The following is a 26,645-nucleotide window of genomic DNA, read 5'->3' on the forward strand; positions in this document are numbered from 1 at the left end:
AAAGATTGTAACTTTTCTATCATTACCTAAGGAGTGCAAAATAAAAACATGTTGCCATAAATATCTATTTTCTGATTGTCACTGTACAGCTAGAAAAACAGAGCAGAAGAAAGAAAAGCAATATTTTGTTTTTGTTCTTTAAACAGCTGCTTTAATTGTGCTCTGTGGCCTGACCTGCCTTTCCTCTCAGCTACTGGCTCTGACAGTAGACAGTGTGACATCAGAACTCAACTGCAATAAGATATTACAGTTGAGTTCTGGCATTATTTCTTTAAAACAGGTGACTGGGTGTGTCACAAATTGGCTATTATACGTGGGATAAAGAACCCCCTGCCATACATGATAAGAATATAGCAAATCACCAGTGAGATCCATAACCATATAGAGGAACAAGACCAAAGGCAGAGTTCCTTTATAAAGTTATGAAACTTTAAAGTGACTTGCAATATCATTATCATGTACGGCAGGGGGTACTTTATCCCTTATAATACATGGTCACACCATCATCTTTCCCACAAACCACCTAAATCCTTAGTACATATCTCTTTCATATAAAAGCGAGAGCTTGTTTGCAAACATGAAGAATAAAAATAGGATCTCATGCACAAAAATAAATATATGAAAAACACTGTGAGATATATGTTGTAAGATATTAGAATGAAAAAGGTGGCAGTAGCTCAGAATGTGTAGAAACATTAGGAAAGATTCTAACTTTTCTATATTTACCGAGGGCATTAAAAAAAATAAACATGTTGCCATAAATATCTTCTTTCTGGTTGTGACTATAAAGCTAGGAAAAAAAGCAGAAAGAAAGAAACACCATGTTTCGTTTTGTTCCTTAACCGGCTTCTTCAATTATGCACCGTGACTTGACATTTCTTTCACCTTGGCTGCCTGCTCTGACAGCAGACATTGTGACATCAGAACTGAACTGTAATAAGTCATTACAGTTGCGTTCTGCTATCTTTTCTTTATATGCCCAGATATGGGTCCTGTGCACTGGTACCAAGCTATACACGGTTGATGAGCCCATAACAAGGGTTAAACCGGTCCTGGTATGCTTGTGTTCTGGTTCAGGGAGGACTTGGCTTGTCAATTCCGGTTGGACTGTTTTCAGTGGAGCAGGGGTAAGACTGAATTGCGTATAGCTGGGACCAAACTGAGGTGGCATGGTGTGCAAAATAACGATGGATTTGGATGCGACCCGAGTAATTACCAGTGGTTGAGGTTAATTCAAGCATTCCATCCATCACTTTTTGTGTTCCATCCTAAGTGGGAAGGGTATGCCCAGAGGTGAGTCCAGTGCACACTGTCACTCGAACCAAGCTATACCTGGCTAGCCCATAACAAGGGTAATCAGTCCAGTGTTGCCAGTGTTCCTGTTCAGGGAGGACCTGGCTTGTCAGTTCGGGTTGGGCTATTCTCATTAGAGCAGGGTCAAGACTTATTTGCATATGGCTGGGTTCAAACTGAGTTGGCATGGTGTGGAAAATAATGATGGATTAGGATGTAACACTGAATAAATATCAGTGGCTGAGACTAATTTAAGCATTCAATCCATCACTTTTGTGTACATTTATTTTTCTTTATAATCGCTAACTGGATGTGTCACAAGTCACCGATTATAAAGATATTAAAGACAGGTTTTTATACATGGATTGCAGATTTGCATGATTTATATAAAAAATCTTTGAATAAAATAAACCAAGCACATTTTTGTATGTCTAATTTAAGCAGAGCAAAACATCTTAAGGATTTATGGGCTTGCAAATACCGAATGGTTTAAGGCCCTGTGGACGAGTGAACCCAAATTCATCATTTCACTTCTTGGTCTCTGGCCAACACTGTCAGAGCCACCCCTACTGCATTCACCTGTTTGTAGGACCAGTTTACTGGCTGGCTCGGCAGTTAGTAGAGTGGCTCCCTTAGGGTGAAACAGGAGGACACCACCACATGGATAGGTACTGCTCAGTGGTCTAACTCCTTTCAAATCCAGCATCTCATCTCGCCACCATTTCCAAACCATCAATAGGCATTGATGTTTTCCAACACACAGACTGATTTTCTCTCCTTCCCCTCTTACCTCTAAAACTGGCTGAAAAGAAGCCATCTAAACTGCAGGTATGAAAGCTGGTGTTGAATAGAGTAACAGGAAGCTTGAACAGAAAACCTTCAAAACGCCTTGCCTGCTATCGTGCCAGAGTATAAGGTGGGGGTCAGACCAATTATAGGGAATGGAGCTGAGGAAAGCTCTAACCCAATCCCCAAAAAGAGGTAGAGGCAGGGGTGGTGCTGACCTTATTCTCAACCGATCAATATACTATAAAATGAAGGAGAAGCATGGGTGGGTTTTAAGCCATATCCTCTCTTGTCATAGTGGACACAAGCTCGATACCAGATGGAGTGTCTGGACCTCATCCATTCTCCTTTTCGGCCAAGTGCTCTGTCCAGATGAAATGGGAAAGGGGAGACGGGAAGATGGTGAAAGAGGTGCGTTTTGGGAGGCTATAATGTGCAACAAGCTGGATTCCAGGACCCTCTTCTGACTTCTGCTAGTCTCTTTTTCAGGTCCCTGGACCAAGCAATTACCCCAGCTCTTGTGATCCCCAACATACGCCTGTATGAAGTCTTATATGCTATAAAGCGTATTCCATTAACTCTTAGATATTCTCAAAAGAACAGGAAATGCAAGTAAGTGGGAGGTGGAGAACCAACTATCATCGCGAAAGACTGTAAGGAAAAGATCAGGATGTAACAATAGCAGCCATATGGTACTTCCAGACACAGAGAAGCTGTGAAAAGAACGGACTGTACAGTCACCCACTATCTTATATGATGGAATAAATACTGTATCAACTAATCCAGGCTCTTGGTCCATAATGGGTAAAACATACAGACCCTGGTTATGAGTGGCCTGCAGTTAAGATCTGGTATTACTGTGCATCACAAGTAGATCCCCCCTGTATACCTGCAACGGGGAATAACAAAATGCTGGAATCAATGTTTCCGCAGAGCTGTCTGCAAGTAGACCCATAATTGCAGGCTTTTTACTAGGAACACCGTGCACAAGGTATTACTTGGAGGATTTTTCCCCTTTAACAAATGTGAGAGTAATGCTACCAGGTCCTGTAATTCCCGAATGATTCACTATCTACTGTTACTGGGAAGGGGAATTTCTGGTCACTTGTAATGGTAACCTAAGGAACATTGTTTTTGCTTCTTGAATTTTAATAACGGGTAGGTATACATAAGCTTAAAATATGAAGAATAATTGTTTCATGTTTTTAAAGATCTGTGAAGTTTTGATGTGTAAGGCTTGTACATGTAGTACAAAGGAGCAGGCTTGTGAGGAGTGGGCATATTAAACCTCCCCAATGACATTGTGTGTTTTTTTACTATGTTCTTTGTGGCAAGTGACCCAATACATCTACCATACATTCTTCTCTTAGAAAAAACAGAACGTAGGGCTATTCATGTAAGGGAGAGATAGGTAACTCCTATACCAGCAAAGCATCCCGAAACCGCCATTGGCAGCTCCTTCACAAGAGCGTAGGAGTGTCGCCTAAACTGCTGCGAGCGCAGCAGGCAAAGACACATGAATAAATGGCATAATAATGCCATTTTATTTTGTCTCACGCTCACGCTGTACACAGCACGAGAATGAGGCTGAAGGTGGGGCTGAATCCTGCTATTGCAGGAATACTGCTGCCCATTTCACTGCACATGTCAGGTTGGGCAGCTGGCTACCTACGGCCGGCCCGACATGTGCACTGTAGACACAGCGATCCCCCAGCTGTGATACAGCCGGGTGATTGCTGGCACAGGCCTCCAGCTTCAAAATAAGTGATGGGCAAGCCTGCTCCAACCAATCCTGGAGCTGCTCTCATGCTGATGAGAGCTGCGTTAGGATTGGTTGGATTCGCGCTTCACTGAGCATGAAGGAACACCTTCTACTCCTGCTTGTGAGAAGGGCAGCGTTTATGCTGAATTTAGCGCCATCATGCCCCACCATATTTTTTAACAGGCAGCCGCAACTGCTAACCTCTCTATTGAGGCAAAAGCTAATTAAATGTTTCATATGTAAACAAGCACTGGCAATGCCACTAGGTCTATATTTAAAATGCTAACTCATACAAAAATAAACAAGCACAAAAGTGCACTTATACATGTTAATGTCTGGATGTGTTAGCCAGACCTATTAGCATTGTTCATACTTGTTTTCTTCTGTGTGAAGACTTGAAAGTTGTCCCTCAAACTGCAATATTGCATTAAAAACCATACCTATCTGCTAAAACTAAAAGCAGCAGACACACAAATAATAACAAGCATTTGCAATGCAATAGGTCGCGCATTTACGCGAGTTTGAGCTATTGACATTGTAAATGACAATGCCTTTTATTTTTGTTTTCGTTTTTAAAACATAAATAAAAGGCATTGTCATTAACAATGCCAATAGCTTAAACTCGCGTAAATGCGCGACCTATTGCATTGCAAATGCTTGTTATTATTTGTGTGTCTGCTGCTTTTAGTTTTAGCAGATAGGTATGGTTTTTAATGCAATATTGCAGTTGGAGGGACAACTTTCAAGTCTTTGCCATGCACGCTTTCACTTTGAGGCGAGTGCTGTGAGAGAAGGCAGCTATTCTTTTAAGTGAAAGCGTGCATGGCACGCTGCAAATGCAAACAAGTAGCCGCTATTGCCGAAGTCGGTGTTCTGTTGTTTTGTGCCCTTGTTGTTTTGATGGCTACTTGTTTGTATTTGCAGTGCGCCATGCGTCCTTTCACTTAAAAGAATAGCTGCCGTCCCTCACAGTACTCGCCTCAAAGTGAAAGCGCGCCTGGCATGCAGCAAATACAAACAAGCGGCCGCCATTGCCCCCATCACTATTATCAATAACAAAAATAGTGCTCACCCACTAGATAAAGCATACCGTGTAACAAGCCAAATAAAAAGTCTGGTACTTATAGGCGGTAACAAATGGAGACAAGGTGGTACCAAGGAGGGACTAACAAGCCTCATAATGAATAGGAAGCCAGCGTTTATGAAGGAGAATGACACAAGCCAATAAAAATATGGGCGTAAAGTGGACGGGGCTTCCAGTGCATACTCTACTACAGCATGTCTCTCAGAGCGAGCAGCGCATGCACGCTGCCGCTAGGCTCAACTTAAAAAGGTAAAATACGACATACTAGAAACTAAAAATACATAAATAAAGGAATTTTTTTTCCCCATCACTGCTTCAAGCTCTAAATGTTAAAAAAATACAGCCATCCTCAAAATGCTGTACAGCAGCCAATGGCTGAAGAGAAATACACCAGATTGCGTGTCTGCTTAAAATATGTTGCATAGTATGTTGCATATTATGAGTGGTAACTTCAAGGTTTTGACAGACAAATAGCGCAGTCTTCAGCCAGACCGTAAAAATTAATGGGCTTGATGGGGATTGTAATACTATCCATACATCAATAGCACCAGCATCAGGAGCTGAACGGAAACCACCATCCTTCCTTCACATTTGTACAAGCAAAAAGCTCCAGTCGATGTCCCAGTCGAACCTGTGTACCTGGAGCTGATAGACTCACAACACAGTGCCGCTTCCTGTTCAGGCACTGCAGTCAAGGAGAAGTCTCTTAATGTTTGCTAAATCTTTTGCAGCAGGACTTCGCTACCTAGTGCCTAGTGCGCAGACAAAACGACCATGTTTATTGAAGTCCTAGCTGTTGGGCTCATCTAGCATGTTTTTTTTTTTACTTAACAGGATCTGCAAGTGGGCCTTATTAAGAATATTTGTGAGCTATTTTGAACCTGGAAGAGATAAACCCAAGTACAATTACGGTAATATTTGAAAAAGTAAATCTTCAATTTCCTTTCACAAATCTACCACAGTGCTGCTTGCCTTTTTCAAGGTGGTGACTTCCTTACTGTGCTTTCTCTCCATTTGTCATCTTTATAAGTGGCGCACTGTATCTACTATCCTTGCCATACTCTACCTATGTGTTCCCTAAATATGAATTTATCAGATTTTCAATAACGTCTCTATATTCTGTCTAGTTTACCACTTTTTTAAAGAAAGTTTTGTTTAAATGCGTCTGTGCCTTTTTAGTGCAATAGTATTCAAACTTTTATAGGCTCACTAAAAAACAAAGTTTGGCTAGGCTAGCCAAGTTATACAAGCTGCTAAAATGTTAATGATCAATGTAGGATATCCTTAACCTAACAATCAAATAAAACATTTTGGGATATTTTTGGGGCGGGGGGAGAAATATCAGTTTTATTTTTAATTATGTTAGCATTGTTATGTAGCTTGAACACGATTCAAGGGACATCAGCGTGCCTTACAGGGGAACAGTTACCACTACCTGCATGTAATAAGATTATAAAATGAATCACAACATCACATTACGATAGAAAGCATTCTGTTAGTTGCATTTAGAAGAAATGTAGATGTCAAGAAACGTGGGTGTGAAGTTCAGACCAAACGACTGTTCCCAGTTATTTCTATGGACTTCCTGGTGGTCTGACCGCATCGGCCCACACTTAGTATGGTTGAGTCATTTTAAATCCATCTTGTGACATTTCAGGTGAGAATGAAAGTTTGTATTGTTGGGAAGTGCTTCAGCAGTCTACTTGTTTACAAAAGGATCTCCTGTCCAAAATGGCCAACTGCTGGAGCTAATGGGCTTTTATATGCCATACAAGTCCCTCCCTGCTTCTTTCCTCAGAGCACCCTCCCACACTAAATGCTACTTGTGTTTTTAAGTTAGATGGCTGTGCATTAGGGGCTGACCTATTTTTCTTGCTCCAAAATTCATGTCAGAAGGCGACTGGGGCGGAGGGAGATTCAGGGATCAGCTAGGTGCATATGGGTAGCTATGTATAGGGTCCATTTTAGCCGGTAGTAGGGGTGCAGGACACAGCTGTGGTTCTCATGGCACCAGATTCATGGTGATATGATTTATGTTTATGAAGATGAGCGGTGCCTCCTGCCTACAACTCAATGAAGACAATTTGTGGTGATGGTGGAGGGTAAGCTACGGGGTGTTTCTGGGGCATCTATGTGGCCAGGTGTCAGATTCCATTTGGAGAGTCTCAGGACATCGCCGAGGCTACTAGGCCTCAACCATGGGGGCGAGGTTGTTTGCCTCGGATGCCCCGGGCCGGTTCTACTATGGATCTGAAAAAGGGGTCAAGTACAATCCCTTTCACACTTGAGTCTTGGGTTAGTAATTGCAAGCAGTAAAAGGCTTCTCAGGCACATAGTGTGGGGGTGCTCGAGCTCACAGCTCAGCACTCAATCAACAGACCCAATAAAGTGGACACCTAGCCCCGTGCTTGTCTTTTTAAGAAAGTACTTTAATCACACAGTTGTACGCAAGAAATACACACTCCAATAATCATATACTTATTTCATGTCTCTGGGCGATATCTTCTGTGGGTGCTATACCAACCCCATCCCTCACTATTCCCTTCGAGGGCTCTACCCGAGTACTGGGACCCCCTGTTGTAAGGGCAACCAGGATTTGTGTGAATTTGGCTCAGGTGCAGTTTCAATCTACCACAGTTCACAAGATACACTCTGTCTTAACCCTTCCCTTGTAGAAGAGTCTCACAAGTCTTTTTCGGCTGCCGATTATTACCCCTGGGCAATCAACAGAGAATTGGCAGGTCTCTGTTGGGCCAGGCGGAGGCCGCTGTGGCAGCACATCAGCCCAGCTGTCTTCTCATGGTTGCTGCTTTTTCATTCAAGTGTTCTTCTGAGGCTGCTCTCCAAAGCGTTCATGTAGAGGTTTCACATAGCAGGTCACAGTGGGGCTGCAATGACACTGCAGCATAACAAAGGCAAAAAGGGAAGATTTGTGGCTTTTGCTCCACACAGGTCCCAACAGAGTAGCACAGTGCAGAAGTGTTGAGGAAGGCATGCGCAAGTGCTAGGATTATTGCTACACAGCCAGTTGCAGTGACCCAGAGCTACCTTTACAAGAGTGAAAGAAATCTTAGAGTCAACCAAGGTTCTTCTTGGTTGAGACTCTATGTAAGGCATCAGATTTAGTTTCTGTCTGTCTGACTTCAAGCTTGTGAGGTTTCATCAAGACGTGCCTACTGGCTGCCAAGGGTTTCAAACCCTATGCATGTACAGTGTCATGTTTAGATTGTCACTGAGTACATATAACTGGTCAGTTAGTGCTTTATTTGCCTCACGGCAAGTTGCTGTGCAGTTTTCTGAGGACCACTTAAATGCCTTTCACATGTTACTTCCTGTGTGTTCTACTGACCCATCATCTTCTGCACAAAAGACCTCTGCATGATTGTGAACCATTGCAAACCTCATCAGTGAGTGCCTCTGCCAAAGTAAAATATGACAATTTTCACTTCAGCTGTAATTCAAATGTCAGGAGTGAGTAGTTTGAGAGGTTGGGAGAGCTCATGGGATTCTAGCATTAAAAAGGTCTGATGGGAGTCTACCCTTGCCAGTGGATAATTAAGGTTTGTATAGACCATATGTGAGCCAAAATAAAAGATGGTAGTGCTCTGTTGACTTATCTAAATGTCAAATATATGGCACTCTTCTGCAACAAAGACTGAAATCAATGTGTATGGATTAATGTGTTTAACCTCCTGTATTCATAATCTTTGAACTGTTTCTGCTTCATGACTTCTGTGAAAACAACAGATTCCATCCATCTTTGAGGAGTACGTATTACGCACCCCCCCCTCCTGCCTCACTAATGAAGTATTATGAAATAATTGCCAGCACATGGGGCCTGAAATCCACCCAGAATTCTTAAATCGAGTGTGGGAATGATAATATTCGCCCTCTACACCTTCTTGTGTTCTTAATGTGTCCCACCCTGTGAGTTGTATCTTCAGCAGATGCATTCCAGATGCATGGACAAGAAAACTCCTTCCACTGTGTTGGCAACTCTGCCTTCCAGTTCCTATTTTGGGTTGACCTATATTTACCTCCTATGGACATTATTTCTGTAAACCCACTGGAACGTTTTCATTGTTATTTTATGCAGTACAAGGCTCTTCCACACTGACAGTATACATTAATCAGTAGTGGAAGGTGGCTCCTGTACTTTTTCCATGTGGCTATGAAGAGACTGTTGCCTGGCGTCAGCTGATGAATATATAGGGGATCAGGTCTTGTCACTTGTACACTTGGAGGTGTCTATTAATTCTCTAGGTAAAATAAGTTCACTCCCTAATAACTGGGTTCTTTTTTGCCCCTGCCGGCAGGTTGTAGTATTGTGCTTACATTTGGTATACATGGATACCCTTTTCTTTGTGTGTTTTGACTGCTACATATGAAATAGGATGGGAGTTCTCTACATGAGGTTTCCCAATAACATGCTGAAACTAATCTGACTGCCTTTTCAGTACAACCCTCTGATCTACCCAGGATAAGCTCAACACAACTTGGGTTTGTTCTGTGATTTGAACTTCACATCCCGATGATCTGTTGTTGCCAACTACACCTGTGTACAAAAGCTGGGAAAATGCCTGCAAAATTGCCCTTGCTCTAATTAGTTGAACTAGGGGAATTTGAAGGTAGCACACTATCTAATTTGGCCCTGCCTTCCAATAAGCACTTACAGTTTGGAATAATTACTTGCCCTCCTCAAGGAGCCATTACTTTCTCTTCAATTTGACACTGAACACAGACTCTATATTAGCAGCTAGGAAGAGGAAGACTCAGAACCAGGAGTTCAGGTTACTGCTGCCTCCCTCTATTTTTCACACTGTGAAGAAGCAAAGAAGTATAGACTCAAAAGAGAAGGCAAGCCGTGGTGTTCTGCTTATTGGAAGAGTAACTTTACTGCCTTGAGTGGATCTGAGAGTACCCTCGCCTCGAGGACAAATCATAGAGTCTGGAAACGTGTTTGCAGGACAATTGTAGGAGAGAGACTCGGGCAACAGACTCTGGAGCCACAACGTCCTGCAGTCCATCTGACCTGGACCGAACCAGAAGCATTTCTACATCTACTTAGTGTCCAAGACATATCAGAGACAAAGAATGACTGCACCTGCTGACAGTTCTGCTCTGTCACGTTGATATGATTGGTAGTACGTCCTCTGGGTTATCCAAAAACTAAAAGCCACACTGTTAGAGGATATCATCGATCACGATCAGTATAAAGTATCAGTCAGCATTTGTATAGCGCAACACTGCCACCCCTATGGGGTATCAGGCCGCTTTGGGTGTGACGTCTCCGTCGAAGAGCCAGGTCTTGAATCTCTTTCTGAAGTCCGCTGGGGAGGGTGCTGTTCGAAGATGGAAGGGTAGCTCGTTCCAGGTCTTGACGGCGATGTAGGAGAAGGAGCGGCCCCCAATTTGGCTGTGATGGATGCGGGGAATGCATGCTGGTTAGTGAGGAATAGGGCAGGTGCCTTGTGGGTAGGTGGAAGTTCAGTCGTTGGTTGATGTAGGCCGGTCCTTGATCATGCAGAGCTTTGTAGACGTGTGGGAGGATCTTGAGCTGGCTTCTCTTCTGGATGGACAGCCAGTGGAGTTTTCTGAGGTGGGGGGTGATGTGGGTCCATTTGGGGAGGTCCAGAATGAGTCTGGCTATAGCATTCTGTATGGTCTGGAGTCTTTGAGGAGCTGGGTGGAGATGCAGGTATAGGGAGCGTTACTGTAGACGAGGCGGCTGGTGATGAAGGCCTGAGTGACCGTCTTTCTGATGTTGACTGGGATCCATCTGAAGATTCTGCGGCGCGTGAGAAGGGTGTGAAAGCAGGAGGAGGCGACTGAATTGACTAGTTATTTCATGGGCTGCACGCTGTTGGGGATTATGCCTAGGTTGTGTGCATGATCTGTAGATGTGGGTGTTTGTCCGAGTTATGCTGGCCACCAATTGTGGTCCCATACCGTTGTTTTCTTCCTGAAGATTAGTACTTTTGTCTTATCGGAGTTGAGTTTAAGGCTGTTGCCTCTCATCCAGTTAGATACGTTGGTCATGGTGTCGTAGAAGTTGATTCTGGCGGTGGAGAGATCTTCGGTGAGCGAGAAGTATACCATTTTGTTTACAAAACTGGTACTCGCAGGTAACATTTTTAAGCATTAGATCAGAGTCTGGGTTCATATCTTTTTTAATTAATTGCCATTGTCCACAAGAAACAACTTGACAGTGGATTTATTTCAGTTAACATTCAGGTGATAGAGTTTATCCTCCTTAAGAAGGTACGATATTGTAAATGCTGAATTGCATAGAGGCACTCTACATCAACATGAAATTTGAAAGTTAAAGATGTGCTCTCTGGACAACTGTGTGGCAAGTATGCATTTCAAAGTAGAATTCGGACCAAAGAGACGGCCTTCTGGTTTTCAGGGTTGTTTATTATTTTAAGTACCTTACCTACCTGCCAAAATATACCTTTTCTTTTGTATAAGCAACAGCTCTAATAGAACATTATTTTGTGTGATTACTGCATCATACTATAAATAAGTTTGGAACCTACTGCTAGGCTGCTCTCATATGCTACTGTCGGAGAACCAAGAGTGCAAAAGGAATCCTTGGTTACATAATGACAGTAGAGTAGTATCTATGGCTCTTGGACGCTAATGGTAAACAGAATCCACCATGCATACTGTCTATTAACCACTGAGTAACCCAGGATGCAGGAAAAAGGTCAGACGGCATCTCTTCTCCACTGGTATAAGTCCACCCCAATACTCCAGGTGTGATAATCAATCACCCCTTCTTTCAGAATTCTTAGTATAGCTTTTCCCATTTGTTCACTTTATGTGTTCCCAAGTGCTATCTTGGATTGCCCTTGCAAATCTGGCTACGATGCCCTTTAATTTTCAAATTTGCCACCAAGAGTTGAGCCTCAATCCTCGCACCCTCTGAATATCACTGTTCCTTCCTTGCATAATGGGTTGACCAGAAAAAGGCTTCTAAACCTTCCTTTTGTAAATTAGATTTCCCTCTGGCTCTCAAAATCACTGCAAACTGGTACCCTAATTCTTATTGTAAACTGTGTGCTGTAGTTAAAACCTTGCTTTTCCATGTCTGGGGCCACATGACCGTAGTGTTTTCCGCACTTCCTCTGTTGGTTTAGACTCATTCATTTTACCCTCCTGTATGGTTTCTTAAAATGCTTTTCTCAAGTGTTGCTGATATACTTTTAGTTCCTAGGTTTACATAAAAATCTGCCAATTTGACACATGATTCTTGTTCGACATAACGTATTGTTTCTGTTCTCCTTTTTGATAAGCAGAACCTTCTTCAATTAATTTTCTATCTTTTAATAATATCATTTATATTTATTTATATTTTTGACAATTAACGTCATATCCATTCGGCTCACAGTGTTGTATACATCACACCATTTCCATTCTTGTCTGTATAAGCAGTAACATTTGCTTCTGCCAGATTATTGACCCAGTCCACACTGCTGGAGTTTACTGCCGCTTGACTGCATGATCCAACCTGTTTCTTGGTAACCTGCAAAACTGCCTTCCTCCCAAAATTCAGTTATGTCTATTTATCCCTGTGGTGAGCTTTTGTTATACCCTCTATGGGCCTCTCGACTAGTGTAGCTGCCATACCTGCTGTTGACTGTGAGGAGGGGGACGCCGTGCAGGAGGAGACGAGCACCGCTGGGGGACTACATTCCTCATCTACCCCTGCTGTAAACCCATGCGCTCTAAAGCGCGACGTGGTCCTGGGGACTGTGTAGCTGCCATACCTGCTGTTGACTGCAAGGAGGGGGAAGCCGTGCAGGAGGAGACCAGCACCGCTGGGGGACTACATTCCCCATCTACCCTTGCTGTGAGCTCATACGCTCATAAGTGGAACGTGGTCCTGGGGTGCAGGATGTGCCTGGGCAAAGCCCGGGCCAAGGGCGGGCCTGTCTGCGCCCTTTATAGCCCTGGAAGAGGCTGGGCTGGGCCATCCCTCTAACGTTCAGGATCTCGAGGTGGCTCAGACAAGATCGATGGGGAAGAAAAAAGATAAACGTCCAGATACAGGAGGAGAAATAATAAACACTCTCAACTCCTTTCAGGTTAGAGCAGCAAATGTATTAACCAAGGAGATCGAGCTCAAGGAACGGTGGCTCTCTATTGAGGAGGCAAGAACCAGCCAGCTCGTTATTGATGAACAGCCATTGCCGGGTTGTGATTTGGATATGGGGCTAGAGAGGATGAAGGATCTACCCCTCAGCCTGACTGATAATCAATCTCTTTCATTACCTGGGGCATCTATGAGCTTAACCCCCCTCCCCCCGGTAAAGAGAACAAGCATTGGCAGAGCCAATAGGTCTTGCCTTTGGGACCTAATAAGTGTTAGTTATCCAGCACAATATCCTTGGTGCAACAACATCAAGTGTTGCATGGGTAAACACTTATAAGGTCCCAAAGGCGAGACCTATTGGTTATGTCACAGAGAGTGAGGCCGAACCACACGAGGGTGAGAACACGGTGTATGAAAGGGCAGGTACACAAGAAACATGGAACGTGGGGGTGGGTATTTGAGAGGGAGGGCAAGGGGTCAAGGAAACAGAAAACACATGCACTCTCATTTACTCTCATGGAGTGCTTAACCAAAAAGAAAAACCACAGAATGAAGAAGAAAACAAATAAAAGCAACAGCAAAGGCAACCAATGGTCAGCAATGGGTAGACTGTAGGCCCCTATGAATTCTTGGTAACCCCACAATTGGTCTTTTGCAACCAGCCAGTTTGCGTGGTCTGGGAGGGACCCGCATGTGTTTAATTGTATGCAAGCACATACTTCCTCATGCATGTGCGTACAATTATTGGAATGATGCGATCAAAAGCAGCAGCCGCGACAGCACACCCTTTTTTTTTATAAATGTATTTAATTCATAGTCTCAACCGATACCTATGTTGACCTCAAAGTGATCTACGTTAGTAGGTATTATGTTTGTACAGCACAGCCTACACAACAACCTCAAAATAAACTAATGAACATAACGATAAATAGTATGAACTAGTTTATTTTGTTAGATATTTATACACTCATCTTATGACGCCCACAGACAATGAGAGATATATCTAGTCAAAAATTGTTATTGCATCAGTAAAAGACTTCCAATAATAGCCAATTACTTGAGACATCAACAAGGTGTAAAATAAACACAGGGACCATGACCTTTCTATGGGTAGCAACAAAGGACAACCTATATATCATGGTTTTCTTCCACAAAGCAGTTTCCAATCACGGCATTGAGGTCATAAGTCGTGACTGGAAACACAAATGTGTACCAATAGTCCCCTCTTCACTTTACAGCCATTCCCCCAGCCAAAGAAAAAAAAAGAAAATTAACTATAAAGAGCAAAACAGGTATAAAATGCTGCTAACTGTCAAACCTTCGTCAGAAGAACAAAGAATTACTACTTACCAAACACTAGAATTCTGGAGACAGCGTCAAAATATTTTTATCAAGGGACAAAAAGCCAGCTTCATAATTCATGGAAGGTTCTGTGATGAATGTGCAGGACTACTGACAGCTAGGTATACAGGCAACAAGGTACTGGAATGCCAAAACGTGTGGCATGCTAAGAGGTGAAGAATGGGTGTAAAGTCAGAACACATCGGTGGAGATTTACAGGGGCTCTGTTTAAGGTTTGCAGAACAATGCACTGTGAAAATCGTTCAGTGTAAAAACAGGAGAACGAAGAGCGACCACATTACAGCTCACCTTTGTAGTGCAATCGCTAATATGATGTAGTAGTGCTGCACTATTAGTGTGGCACAGCACCAAAAACAATAGAATTGCACCCTTACCATCAGCTGGTAACTGAAAATTACCGAACTTTCGGTACAAAGTGGCAGCTAACAGAAATTTGTTATTTTTTCCAAAGGAAGACCAAATCAAGAGCCAACATCCAGTAGAATCAAATCCCTCCCACAGTGTATTACATTCTGGAAGTAGGACAGAGCACCGGGCACCACTGTCCAGTTTTAAAGTATGAGTGCAATATCCATTAAAGACCCAAAAAAGGAGTAAGGCTTTTAGTAGATTCACCATGTTGCATTCTGTGATCGAAAAATCAGCCAGAACAATCATAGACAACGTCGCAGGATTCTGAGATAGACAAAACTAAGATGAGCTCATCTGCTTCACCATGTGAGACAACATGCAGCTATCTCCCATGAGAAACTACAACATGCAGCTATCTCGATGAGAACACTCAACATGCAGCTATCTCCCATGAGAACACTCAACATGCAGCTATCTCCCATGAGAAAACACAACATGCAGCTATCTCCATGAGAACACTCAACATGCAGCTATCTCCATGAGAACACTCAACATGCAGCCATCTCCCATGAGAAAACACAACATGCTGTGAAATCCCATGAGAAAACACAACAAGCTGTTATCTCCCATGAGAAAACCCAACATGCAGCCATCTCCCATGAGAAAACACAACATGCTGACAAATCCCATGAGAAAATACAACATGCGACTATCTCCCATGAGAAAACTGTGCAAGCAAATCAGACAGGTGTTCCACCCCGAAAATCTAGGTTTCTCTTTCTGAAACCGAAACCAACGTCTTACCCCTTGCCCCTTGTACTGTATATACACTTCTTCAACCAAAAACAAACCAATTACCTTGGCCCTACCAACTGCTGTTACAAACAAGCTATGCTGATTCATTTGAATTACTGTAAAACCAATGGATAGTTATAATGTGCACCTCACCGAGTTCATTTATTTTCTTTCACACATAGTCACGGGTATTCGGTATAAGTCACAAGAAGGAAGGAGTGCGAACCAAAAGAGGTTTTGAAATTGTGATCTGTTTACAATCCTCCCTCACTCTGCCCATTAAGACGCGCGGTTGACAAACGAATGCACGCGTGAGAGAGGAAAGTGGCAAGATGGGGAGAAAAGCACCGGGCTGAATGGCGGCGGGGAAATGTGCACTCTCATGGAGCACTTCTCAAAAAGAAACAAATATTTACCGAAAAGCTGACACAGGGGGAAGCACAGAAGCAACCAATTAGAGAGGGGGTAAACAAATAGGTTATGGACGGGCTAACAAATAAAAACAATGGGAAAAAAAACAAGAAAATTTGAGTAACATAACAAAAAGTAAGCAGGGGCGGCGTACACGGAGGGGCTGAAGGAAGGTGTGCGCGTCGTGGTGCGTGCGCGCGCGCGCAGACTTCACTTTTCAAGCACTGCACTCGTGCTTGTGGCGTGCCACTGCTCGCTCCCGCAAGGTGGATGCCGCCACAAGCACGAGTGCAGTGCTTGAAAAGGGAAGACGATGGCTAAAGGCCCTCCTAGAGCAGCGCATGCGCGCTGCCTAAGCGAGACCTCAAAAGGGGTAGGATTAGACAAAATAGGAAAGGCTAGGAAACCTAAGAAGACTGGACTTGAACTCTCACCCCAGTCCCCATTACCTGTAAATAAGGACGACCTTTGCCATAGAATGGAATATATCTTGATGCTACACTTACAGCTTTTATTGCGTAGATTGGATTCAATAGAGCAATGTTTATCACAAACTATTAATCATAGTGGGCCTTCACAGAACACGTCAGATAGCAATGCTGCCAGTGTACTGAACCGGTTAACAAAACCCTTCGTTCCAACCACAGAGCCGAGCAATGTAGTCAGTCGCGGGAGTGGAATTATGCCATCACAGCAGCTTAGTAACCAGCAGTTTCTTGAGAGCATATCACATCCGGTTGATGGCCAAGGGGGGCTTTAACTCACACGAATCGAGATAGAGGTAACACTTATTTGATAGTAGTTAAACCTGGCTACAGAACAGACATAAACCCCAATCTGGTTAATCCCCATGTAAAACAAACCGCCTCCCACCCTTTTCCCCTAGAGAAAGCTAAAAGGCCAAGAGTAGCGGGAGTAGCAGGTAGGGAACAACAAATAGGGAGAGCCCGGATACTAGATTTGCCTCCGGCTAGTTGCCCATATGTTCTGGTTTTGTCAAATGTCCCAGAGCTTAGACAATCGCAGGTCGAAACCACAGAGCAACTCGTGTGGAAGGCGCTACACTGGCTCTCAAAGTTTACAAGAGGGGGTCTTCATTTACACAGGCACATTTTAATGGGAAGTAGAGTAACGTGGGCAGGTTTTTCTCCTAAAAATATAATGGGGGATTTTATTGTGGTGAATATAGATAGACCGGGCCTAGTGAGGAATATGATACACCAACTCCCTATCGCCCCAACCTTAAACTTCCAGATTTTGGCTTTGCCATTAGGCTATTTTTATAAACCACATCCCAATCAGAGGGGAGAGATGGGGACACTTACGACCAATGGCTACTTCAATCAGCAAAGCAACTACCAAATGAGAAGCAATGAGCTTCAAATTAAAATAGATATGCACCACTGGAGAATCCAGAGGATTGCTGTTGACTGGCTACTAATGGCAAAAATGCAGTCGGAGAAGGGGAGTCTAGGGCAGTATCTGTAAAGAAGAACAACAAGGAGGGGGCGGCAGCCAGACTCCTTAAGATTGGTTACATTGAATATTGTAGGTTTCCGGGGGAAAAGGATAATTCGGATTGGATGAGGGGGATTGCCAAGTATGATAGAATATGCCTTCAAGAGACATGGGAAGTGTGTTTAGCTTTTCAAGACGGTTTCCGCCCTTACTAATCTCCAGTGATTCCTGCCAGATCAGTGCTGGCCAAAGAGGGCATCTTGGCACTGATAGCTAACACTATCAAGATTAGAATTCTGAAGTTTTTAACTATATCGCCCTATTTTCATTTCCTGGTTTGCGAGGGGAACAGAGACAGCGATGTGATCATAATAAATGTTTATAACTTTTTTGAGGGGAACATGGCACCAGGGGTTGATACCCTGGGAAAGGCGATGGGTGAAATTATCTCTTGTCATCGTAAGGCCCTGGATATTTTATGGATGGAGGATTTCAACGTTAAAATTTGTCAAACAAAAGGGAGAACAGACTGTGGGTTAACTGATTGTGAAGGTGACAACATGGTCTACTTTGAACATTGTACATATGGGGACGCCTTGAACAGGTTATTGATGAAGTGGAACCTGATAGTATTCAACAGGATAAACCCTCTTACTGATGCTATGGATGCAACATTTGGGAGTGCAGATAAGGGCTCTACAATAGATTACATAATTGCAGCGGAATTGCTCAGTAGGAGATTATCGAATATGCAGGTTAAATTCTCAGGGTTCAGAGACCATGCCGATCTGAAATGGGAGGGCAAACGTAAGAATTATATAGATAAAGTTCCAACAGCATTGTTAGTGAGATAAAATGGGTACATATTAAAGTGGGACAAAGTAAATCTCCTTGATTGTTGTATTGTAAACAGGCAGAGTTTATGACTTGCCTGGATTCATACGGTAAGCCCGACTACATGAAACAAGCTTTTGTGGAGGTATTAGCAGAAATTAAACTTCACTTGCCATGGCCAATTCCAACCAAAAATCTCCCCTCGAAACGCTAGTTTGATAGATCATGTACAAAGGCTTTATCAATTGTTTCTAATGCCTTACATATGGTCCCTAGAGGCGTTTCCTTGATTCGGAGCCTAAGGGTCAAATACAAGGAGGCTAGAGAGAATAGGTTAAAGACGTTAAGGGAGGAAGTGTGGTCGGATTTGAGACAAGCTACAGATACAAAAGACAGTAAAGGATTTTGGAAGGTTCCTAAAAGAGTCTGTTGGCCCCTCCTTAGATACCCATATTGAGGAAGTTGGATGGGTGGCATACTTCCAAAGTATTTTTCAAAGTCCTACAGAGCTATCGAGTTTAAATGCATCCCATCTAGACGCGAGTAGTAACAAACATTTAACGTTTGAGATGGATAAGATATCGGACGCAATAGCACAACCTAGCTCTCTAAAAGCCCCTGGCCCAGATATGGGTTCCTGTAGATATTTTCTTTGAGCCCCAAGATCTATGGGTTCCTCTCGTGACAAACGTTTTTAACGCAATAGCCAAAGTGGGTCCCCCCGAATTATGAAAGCACTCAACAATCATTCCTATATACAAAACAAGCATTGGCATAGCCAATAGGTCTCGCCTTTGGGACCTTATAAGTGTTTAGCCATGCAACAGTTGCATAACTAAACACTTATAAGGTTCCAAAAGCGAGACCTATTGGCTATGCAAAGCGGCCATGCGGCCGCGAAAGTGAAAGTGATCGCGATCAAACATCAAAGCGCCCGCGAAAGTGAAAATAATCGCAGTAAAGCGCGGCGCCCGCGCACATGCACTGTAGCTCTAGGCTGGCCTGGTAGCACTTTTTGGAGCCCTCTCAATAAGTTTCGCCAGACCAGCACATGCGCTGGGTCAGGCGAGACCTAAAAAGGGGGATAAGGGAAATCCCCAAAACTACAGACCGATATCTCTAAATGGTAGCACTGCTAAAATGATGGGCCGTTTACTGTTAAATAGATTGGAGGAACGGGTCGGGGAGAGAAAAGGCCTGACAAGGCTTTAGGAAAGGTAATAGGACCATTGATCAATTTCTCAATTTAAGCATGGTGGTCGCCAAGTACACAGTAGCAAAGAAGGGCCATATATTTATGGCGTTTGTGGACCTCTCTACTGCATTTGACTGTGTGGTCCATAGTAAGCTTTGAGAAACTATGGAGTCCATGGGAGTAGATCCATTAATAATTTAATTTATAAGACAGCTCTACACAGGGGCAACAGCTGTGTGAGGTTTGGAAGAGAGGGGAAATGTACAAAACCGTTTAGTATTGTGCGCAGAGTGAGACAAGAGTGTGTGCTCCCCCATTTCTTTTTTCCCTCACCAACAGGGTGGAGAGGGTAATAGCAGAATGTACTAAGGATGTCCCGTACATTAAGGCAACCTCCCTCCTGATACTCTTCTATGCAGGCGATGCAGTGCTCCTGGCTAGAACCCCCTGTGTACTGCAGAGTCTCATAGAAGAGTACCATAGTTTTATGGTTACCTTGGACTTACATGTCAATGAATCAAAATCAAATGTTTTAGTCATAGGATCACGTTTAAAGAAACTTCTGCTCTTTTATTCAGTTCATCTTAGGGTAGAGGTTGTAGATTTGTTCTTTTACCTTGGGATACTTTTTGATAGTGAATACTTGTGGAAAGATTTGGTTTTAAATAGAGCCCTTCACTTGGAGTATCGTAGCCCTATTTAATTTTTCCAAGAAATTGAGAAATAAACTTAGCCCGGGAAGTTTACACATTTATGCTGCAAAAACAAATACTGTAGCCATACATGGAGCAACGGTGTGGTATGGTAGACATAGATCCCCTGCAATGTGTGGAGGACGCTTTTGCTAAAAGGCTGCTTTTATTGCCCAAACGTTGTTCAAATTATATTTGCCTAAGAGAGCAGGGACTCCCGTACATCAGTGGCAATTCGCCTGGCTCCACTGTCACTGTGGCATTCCATCTGGAGGAGGGAGATGGTTTCCCTGAATCAAGCTGTGTTAAGGGATGGTCTCAAATTGGATCTTGCTAAAGAGATACACTGGCTGGAGTATGTAGGTTCCATATTGGCAAAACTGGGTTTGCAAGAACTATTTTACTCTCTTGAAAAATTTAAAAATGTATCACTTTTTCTTGAATCTAGTTGAAACAGTTTTTCCTGGAAGTTGCAGCTGTTGTTAGATGGGAATAATAAAAACAAAAGTAGTGTTGGTCTATACCATATGTCTCCCCCAGCAAGGCATGATCTGCAATCTTATTTGGCTTTTGTGCACAATTTGCAGCATCGTTTTATTTTGATTAGATTCCACTTAAATTTTATCCCACTTACGCTGAGCTTTCCGGCAAATACTTTATTTGCATAAAGACCTGTCCTTATGCCCTTGTGATGGTGTATCTGACCAGACCGCTCAGCATATTTTATTCTTTTGCCTGTTCTATTCCCAACAAAGGCAAAGAACAATAGTACCTTTTTTGCATAGAACTAATCTCGTTCAACGTAGGTCAGCACTGCTACACTTCCAGCAGCTTGACAATCCATTAGTGTGATTTGTCCTGGCTACTCTTCTTAGAGCAGCAATGAAACGAAAAGACCTATGGAAGGGGAGTGCGAACATTAAAAATGTCTCTCTCTAAGGCGATAGGTTGCCAAAATAGAGATAGTGAATCACAATTTCACTTATATTATGCTCAAGTAAGATTAGGTATCCAATGTTTATTCCGACGTGGGGAGATAACCCCTGGGTTTACAAGTTTTAAATGTAAATTATTGTGTCCCAGTTATAATTATCCTGAATTTCAGGTCAGGTTTTTTAGAAGGGCTAATCAACTATTGTATGAACTGTGAAGCAAACCGGTCAAAAATTATTCACGCTTTTATTATGTTTTTAAAATTGTGTATGCTTTTTATCTTGATGTTTTAAGACAAATGGAAGTATTGCATTAAGTTTGTATTAATTAATATATATCTATGTACTTTTTATGCAATGGAAATGTTGCGAAATAAAGTTTGAGATGATGATGACTAGTGTACCTGGATTCCTAAGGGGCTGCACAAAGCAGACAACATTGCCTCACAATGCAGTACAAATTGTTTGGCGTGAAATCATTTCACTTTCAAGGTTCATCCATATAAAACTCACTCCCATTCTGTTTCTGCCTTGAAGGTATATTTTGATTCAAATGATGAAGAAGATACATCACATACTGTACACAGTTGATCTAATTTAAAGGTCACTGGGATGTCTTACTATAGCAATTTCCATTTCCTTTCGTTTGACAGATCAATATTTGATCCATTTCCAAATCTTAGGCTTCCAAGTGAAATTGTACCAGCAAGCAGCATCATGCAGACTAACTATGAGACTTTAAAAAAATCTATCTTTTACAGCATTTTCTGGTTAAATTGGATAATGTTGAGAGGTAATCCAAAGGCTCCGCAGCCTATTTAAATCAGTTTAATAAATGGGTTACCTTATCTTTAAATGCTTAGATTACTGAGAAAATTATACATTTAGGCAAAAGTATCTCTAATGGAAATGGTATACTTCCACCTTAAAATAGGAATAAGATGGTGTTCAAAAGATAAAGGCTGGCTAAATGACTTCCTATGATGAAGTAATAAAAAACTGTACAGTTAATGGCTGTGCGTATATAACCATATTATGCAAGAAACAATTTTTGTGTTAAGCGTTGCAAATGCAAAAATGTCCAAAGAGCTTTTTAGAAGTTACAATCTCTTTGGCACAAATAAAGTAGAGACTAGTTCACAACTACCCAAGCACTCTGTAGCTTATCGATAAGAAAATGGAGGACTTTACGGAGGAAATTACATAGTTCAGGGATTTACAAATCTGCTTTTGTCCCATTGTTTTGCCATAATAGCATGGAAGGGCCAGAGTTAAGTTTCTTTCCAGGCTCTTTATCTTTGGACAGCTGTATGCGGATACAAGACAAGTGCAAAGTTTTGTGGAATACAATGACCTTTAGGAATTCCTTCAAGTTGGATTTAGGCCTGACTTAGACAATGAGTCAGTTATTGACTCAGTGATTAATGAGCTCAGAAGGATTGCGGATGATGGGTGTATCAGAGTCCTGATATAACTTTATCTGTGGACAGCCTTCAATGCCAGGACTGGCCAGGATAACATGCACTGTAGTGCATTCAGTCCTCCCTTTCACATAGGAAGTAGATAGTGCATAGTGGCTCTTTCACCTCCTCTGCCGAGCCAGAGCTGTAGGTTGCCATCAATGGGTTTTCCCTCTTCTCCATCTTTTGAATCTGTGCCGGTGGCTACTTACCAGGCTGCTGAATTTGGTGAATTTTGCGTTCTTCATGAAGATGACACTCAGGTCTTCTTGAACTTGTGGGGATTGAGTTATTGCAGGCAAGCTCCCGCTAGCTCCGGAGGCAACTCAGTGATGAATGATCTCTAACTGGTTTACAAAAATGCCCCACAACAAGATTCTGTTGTATGCAACTCTCTGTGACAGTAGCTTGTGACCCTCATCTGTGGGTCCTTGTGCTGTTCATTCTAAGCAAATCAGATTCCAGATAGCCCCAGAACAATCTCTGATACTACATATTGCAGGTGTCATCAATCTTAGCTTAATTCAGTAAAGACCGTAGGAAAATATTGCCAATTTGATGTTTTGCTCATAATTGTATGACGATTAATGTTTTAATTCCTATTCGCACTGACTACTGTAATGGAATACCATATATGTGTGCCATCTTGTGAAGTCCATTGTGAAATACCACCATATTTAGAACGCTGCATGACATATGACAGAATTTTTTGAAAAATCAGGGTTGCACTGGCTCCCCGTAAAGAAAAAGATTTGCTTTAAATCTCTCTGATGCATTGCATGTACTACAACTCTCTGTCTTCTTTTTATCAAATAGGGTACTATGAAGTACTCCTCTAAATTTCCATACATTGTTTCTTTTTTTAATGTTTTTTTTAATTTGCATTTTTGGAAAAAGAGAGCGAACAAACATTAGTTTAACATTGCTTGCAGAATAATAATGGTTGCACTTACATAAGATGTTCTATGTAGCATGCCAACATCACAAAAGGCTGCAACAAAACCGGCCTGTTCATACGTTTACTGCCTCTATGTGCTCGTTTTTCGCTAATTATCAAACCTAAAGTAGATCCTTAAACAAGTATGTAATTATGCAGGATGGGGCTGTAAGAACCATCAATGCTGGCCCAGTGGAGGGCCCCTTCCTTGTACTTTGCAACCTGGGTTAAGCACTGTTGGTCCCGGAAAAGGGGGACTCTAAGTTTGCCTTTAATTCAGATTGCACATAGCCATTTCGGTTCATTAAAAATCTACTTTGTATGAAGAAGTAACTAATCATTTGTGTTATGGTAAAAGACAATCCACATACTTTTACTAAAAATGCTTGAAATTGTAAAATATATACATTATTGTACCAAGCATATGGCCTGAATTGAGTTGATGGCTTATAGTGATCAGTGAAATACCAAGCCCTCCAGTTTTCCACTTTTTTAATATACTTAGCCTCCATGCTCTTCAATTTACCCTTGCTTGATCACTTTCGTTTCACACAAGTCTGGAGATGTAACAGATGTCATGTAGTGACATATTTATTTGTAGTGTTTAAGAGGACCCAATTGTAATGGTCAGGGACCTTGGGTAGTAGTAACTTACAAACACGCTGTAAGCGCGCAAAGAAGGTAATAACACTTTCAAAGGACGCGGGTTCGCCAATTGGCTGAGCCAAGCGAGGTGAAAACCAGGTGATTGTCGTGTCGAAGTTGAGTATTGTAATGACTGACCGCGTTGGCGAGTCCAGTTCGGGACCAGCGGCGCTGGGGAGAAGGCACAATGACCTGAATATCCGATGGTGTCCGGGTGAGGTCGGAAAGCGTTATTACCTTCTTTGCGCGCCTACCGCACGCCGCACCCAACCACGGTCAAATCTAGACTGCTTACCCCTGTGCAACACGAATGGCAAATAACTCTCAGGGATTTAACTTTACGTCTGGATGAAGATCCCAGTATTGGTTTTACAGGATCGAAACGTCGTCGACCTAATGTGAAACGGTGTTGTTACCCATCTCTGCTTGTTTAATCTTTTGTATAACATACAAACCGTTTGTCCTGCCTGAGCCTTTTGTTACTTGTGTTTTTGTGTTATATGTATTACGTTGGACGCAGGATTGTGTCCCACTCTTCTTTTTTGCGAACTGAAATATTATTAAGATCATTCTGTCCGGCTGGACAGCCTCAATATAGTACTGATTCCAGGTCTATATGTATTGCTTTCCTTCGTATCTTCCCTGTCAGGGACTACTATATTTATTTGTAGAGTGCAATCACACTGACCTTCTTGGTGCTACAGCAAGTAATGTAACTAGCCTAAAAAGAGAGAAATAGAAGTTGCTAGTTAAAAGGCCAGGTTTTAAGGGCTTTTCTGAATTAAAACAAGCATTTGCAATGCAATAGGTCTCGCACGTATGCAAGTTTAAGCTATTGACATTGTAAATGATAATGCCTTTTAGTAACGTTTTTGTTTTATAACATAATTAAAAGGCATTGTTATTTACAATAGTAATAGCTTAATTTTTTGCAAACGCAGTCCCCTGAAGGATTCTATGCTATAAATAGCCTTTAAATAAATCAGTGTCCCTCGAGCTTAAACTGCAGCATTAGGTAGTTTAGGGTCCATGCCTTCCTCTTGTAAACCATCTCCAACCTTTCTCTCCTATCGGGCATAGCGCTTAGATCTCAAACTTGCAAAGAGCGCTCTGTTGCGTGCGCAGGGGTCAAACCGTATAAGTTGCAAGTGAACACGCCTGCCACTGGGCTTTGGTGGGAGTGATGGAGAAACTTTTGTTCTTTGTATCCCTCTAGTACCTAAGCCATGGATGTATCTCAGCGAATTAAGCAACAAAAGGAAGTGTTTGTATGTATGTGTGTGCGTGCATGTGTGTGTGTGTTTATGTATGTGTGCGAGTGTGTGTGTGAGTGTGTGTGAGTATGTATGTGTGCGTGTGTGTGTACGTATCTGTTTATGTGTTTGTGTGTGTGTGTGTGTGTGTGTGTGCGTATGTAACACAGTCCCCTAAACGATTCTATACTATAAATAGCCTTGAAATCAATCAGTGTCCCACGAGCTAAAACTGCAGCATTAGGTAGTTTAGGGTCCACGCCTTCCTCTCGTGAACCATCTCGAACCTCCCTCTCCTGGCAGGCATAGCACTTAGATCTTAACCTTGCAATAAGCGCTCTGTTGCAGCACAAATTGGTGGGCGCAACAGATATACAGAACATATTTTTACATGCAGGTTGTGGAGATGAGCAGTCCCGTCAAAGAACATTAGGAGTTAATCAGGGTAACCCCAGATAAAAGGAGGTTTCTAACACGACTCGGAACATTTGTGTCATATTTTCATATGTTAGTAGGGGTCAGGGTGACATATGTCATTTCTTATTTGCGTGGCTAACACCAGAGCGATCAGCGCATGCACCCTGCAAAGCTACGCGACACCTAAAAAGGGACGTGACACCATGGGAGGCGTCCCCTGTAGCCGCTAAAAGTCCTACATCCAAACCCCATCAATTTTATACTCACGCAAGACTTCCAGAAAATAAAATAAAAACCTAAAAACTTGTACAAAGAAACAAAGACGGAGATCTAAAATTTACAGACCCTAGACAACAAGCACACCTTCGGCCCTTCTGTGTGTGTGTGTGACCACCAATGTACGAAGCAGTCTGGATGGGCTGTATGAAAAAAAATACAGGGCGGTACCAAAAAAACACAAAATCCAATCAGAAAACAGTAAACAAGCTACCAACACACCTCCTACGTCCCGGGAAACAAAGATGGCATGGGCCATTCTAGATGGGCCGTCCCAAAAAGCGACAGGGTGGTAACCAAAAATCCCAATTCCCAATCACAAGCCAGCGTTTACCCTCAACTATGACGCCAGCCAATTGAAAACAAGGGCGTGGCTTAAAGTCCCTGTTAGACCTGCCAGCCCTTTGGCTGTCCCCTCCTCATTTTTTCTTCCTTTACCCTCTAATTTTTCTGTCCACTAGTTTTTTTTGGTGTTGACTTAGAGGCTCTGGGTGCCCCATCATCACTAATTGATGGTGTGGCGCAAGGCGCTTCCCTAAAATGGAGGGAGGGAGAGAGCTCCTCCACAAATGGTGGCCTAAACTGTCACCTTAGAACCTGGGCC

At 42.6% G+C, this 26,645-nt stretch overlaps 1 protein-coding gene across 2 annotated transcripts in view; it reads left to right on the top strand.

Annotated features, from left to right (window-relative positions):
- Positions 1-26,645, top strand: part of PPP1R42 (protein phosphatase 1 regulatory subunit 42) — a 525,575-nt gene that overhangs the window by 95,566 nt on the left and 403,364 nt on the right. For both annotated transcript variants that reach the window (XM_085605503.1, XM_085605502.1), the window contains exon 3: positions 5,760-5,836. The gene's annotated coding sequence lies outside the window, so the exon portion shown is untranslated. The remainder of the gene's footprint in view (positions 1-5,759; positions 5,837-26,645) is intronic.

The sequence above is a fragment of the Triturus cristatus genome, chromosome 5_1, assembly GCF_964204655.1.
Source record: "Triturus cristatus chromosome 5_1, aTriCri1.1, whole genome shotgun sequence".
NCBI lineage: Eukaryota > Metazoa > Chordata > Amphibia > Caudata > Salamandridae > Triturus > Triturus cristatus.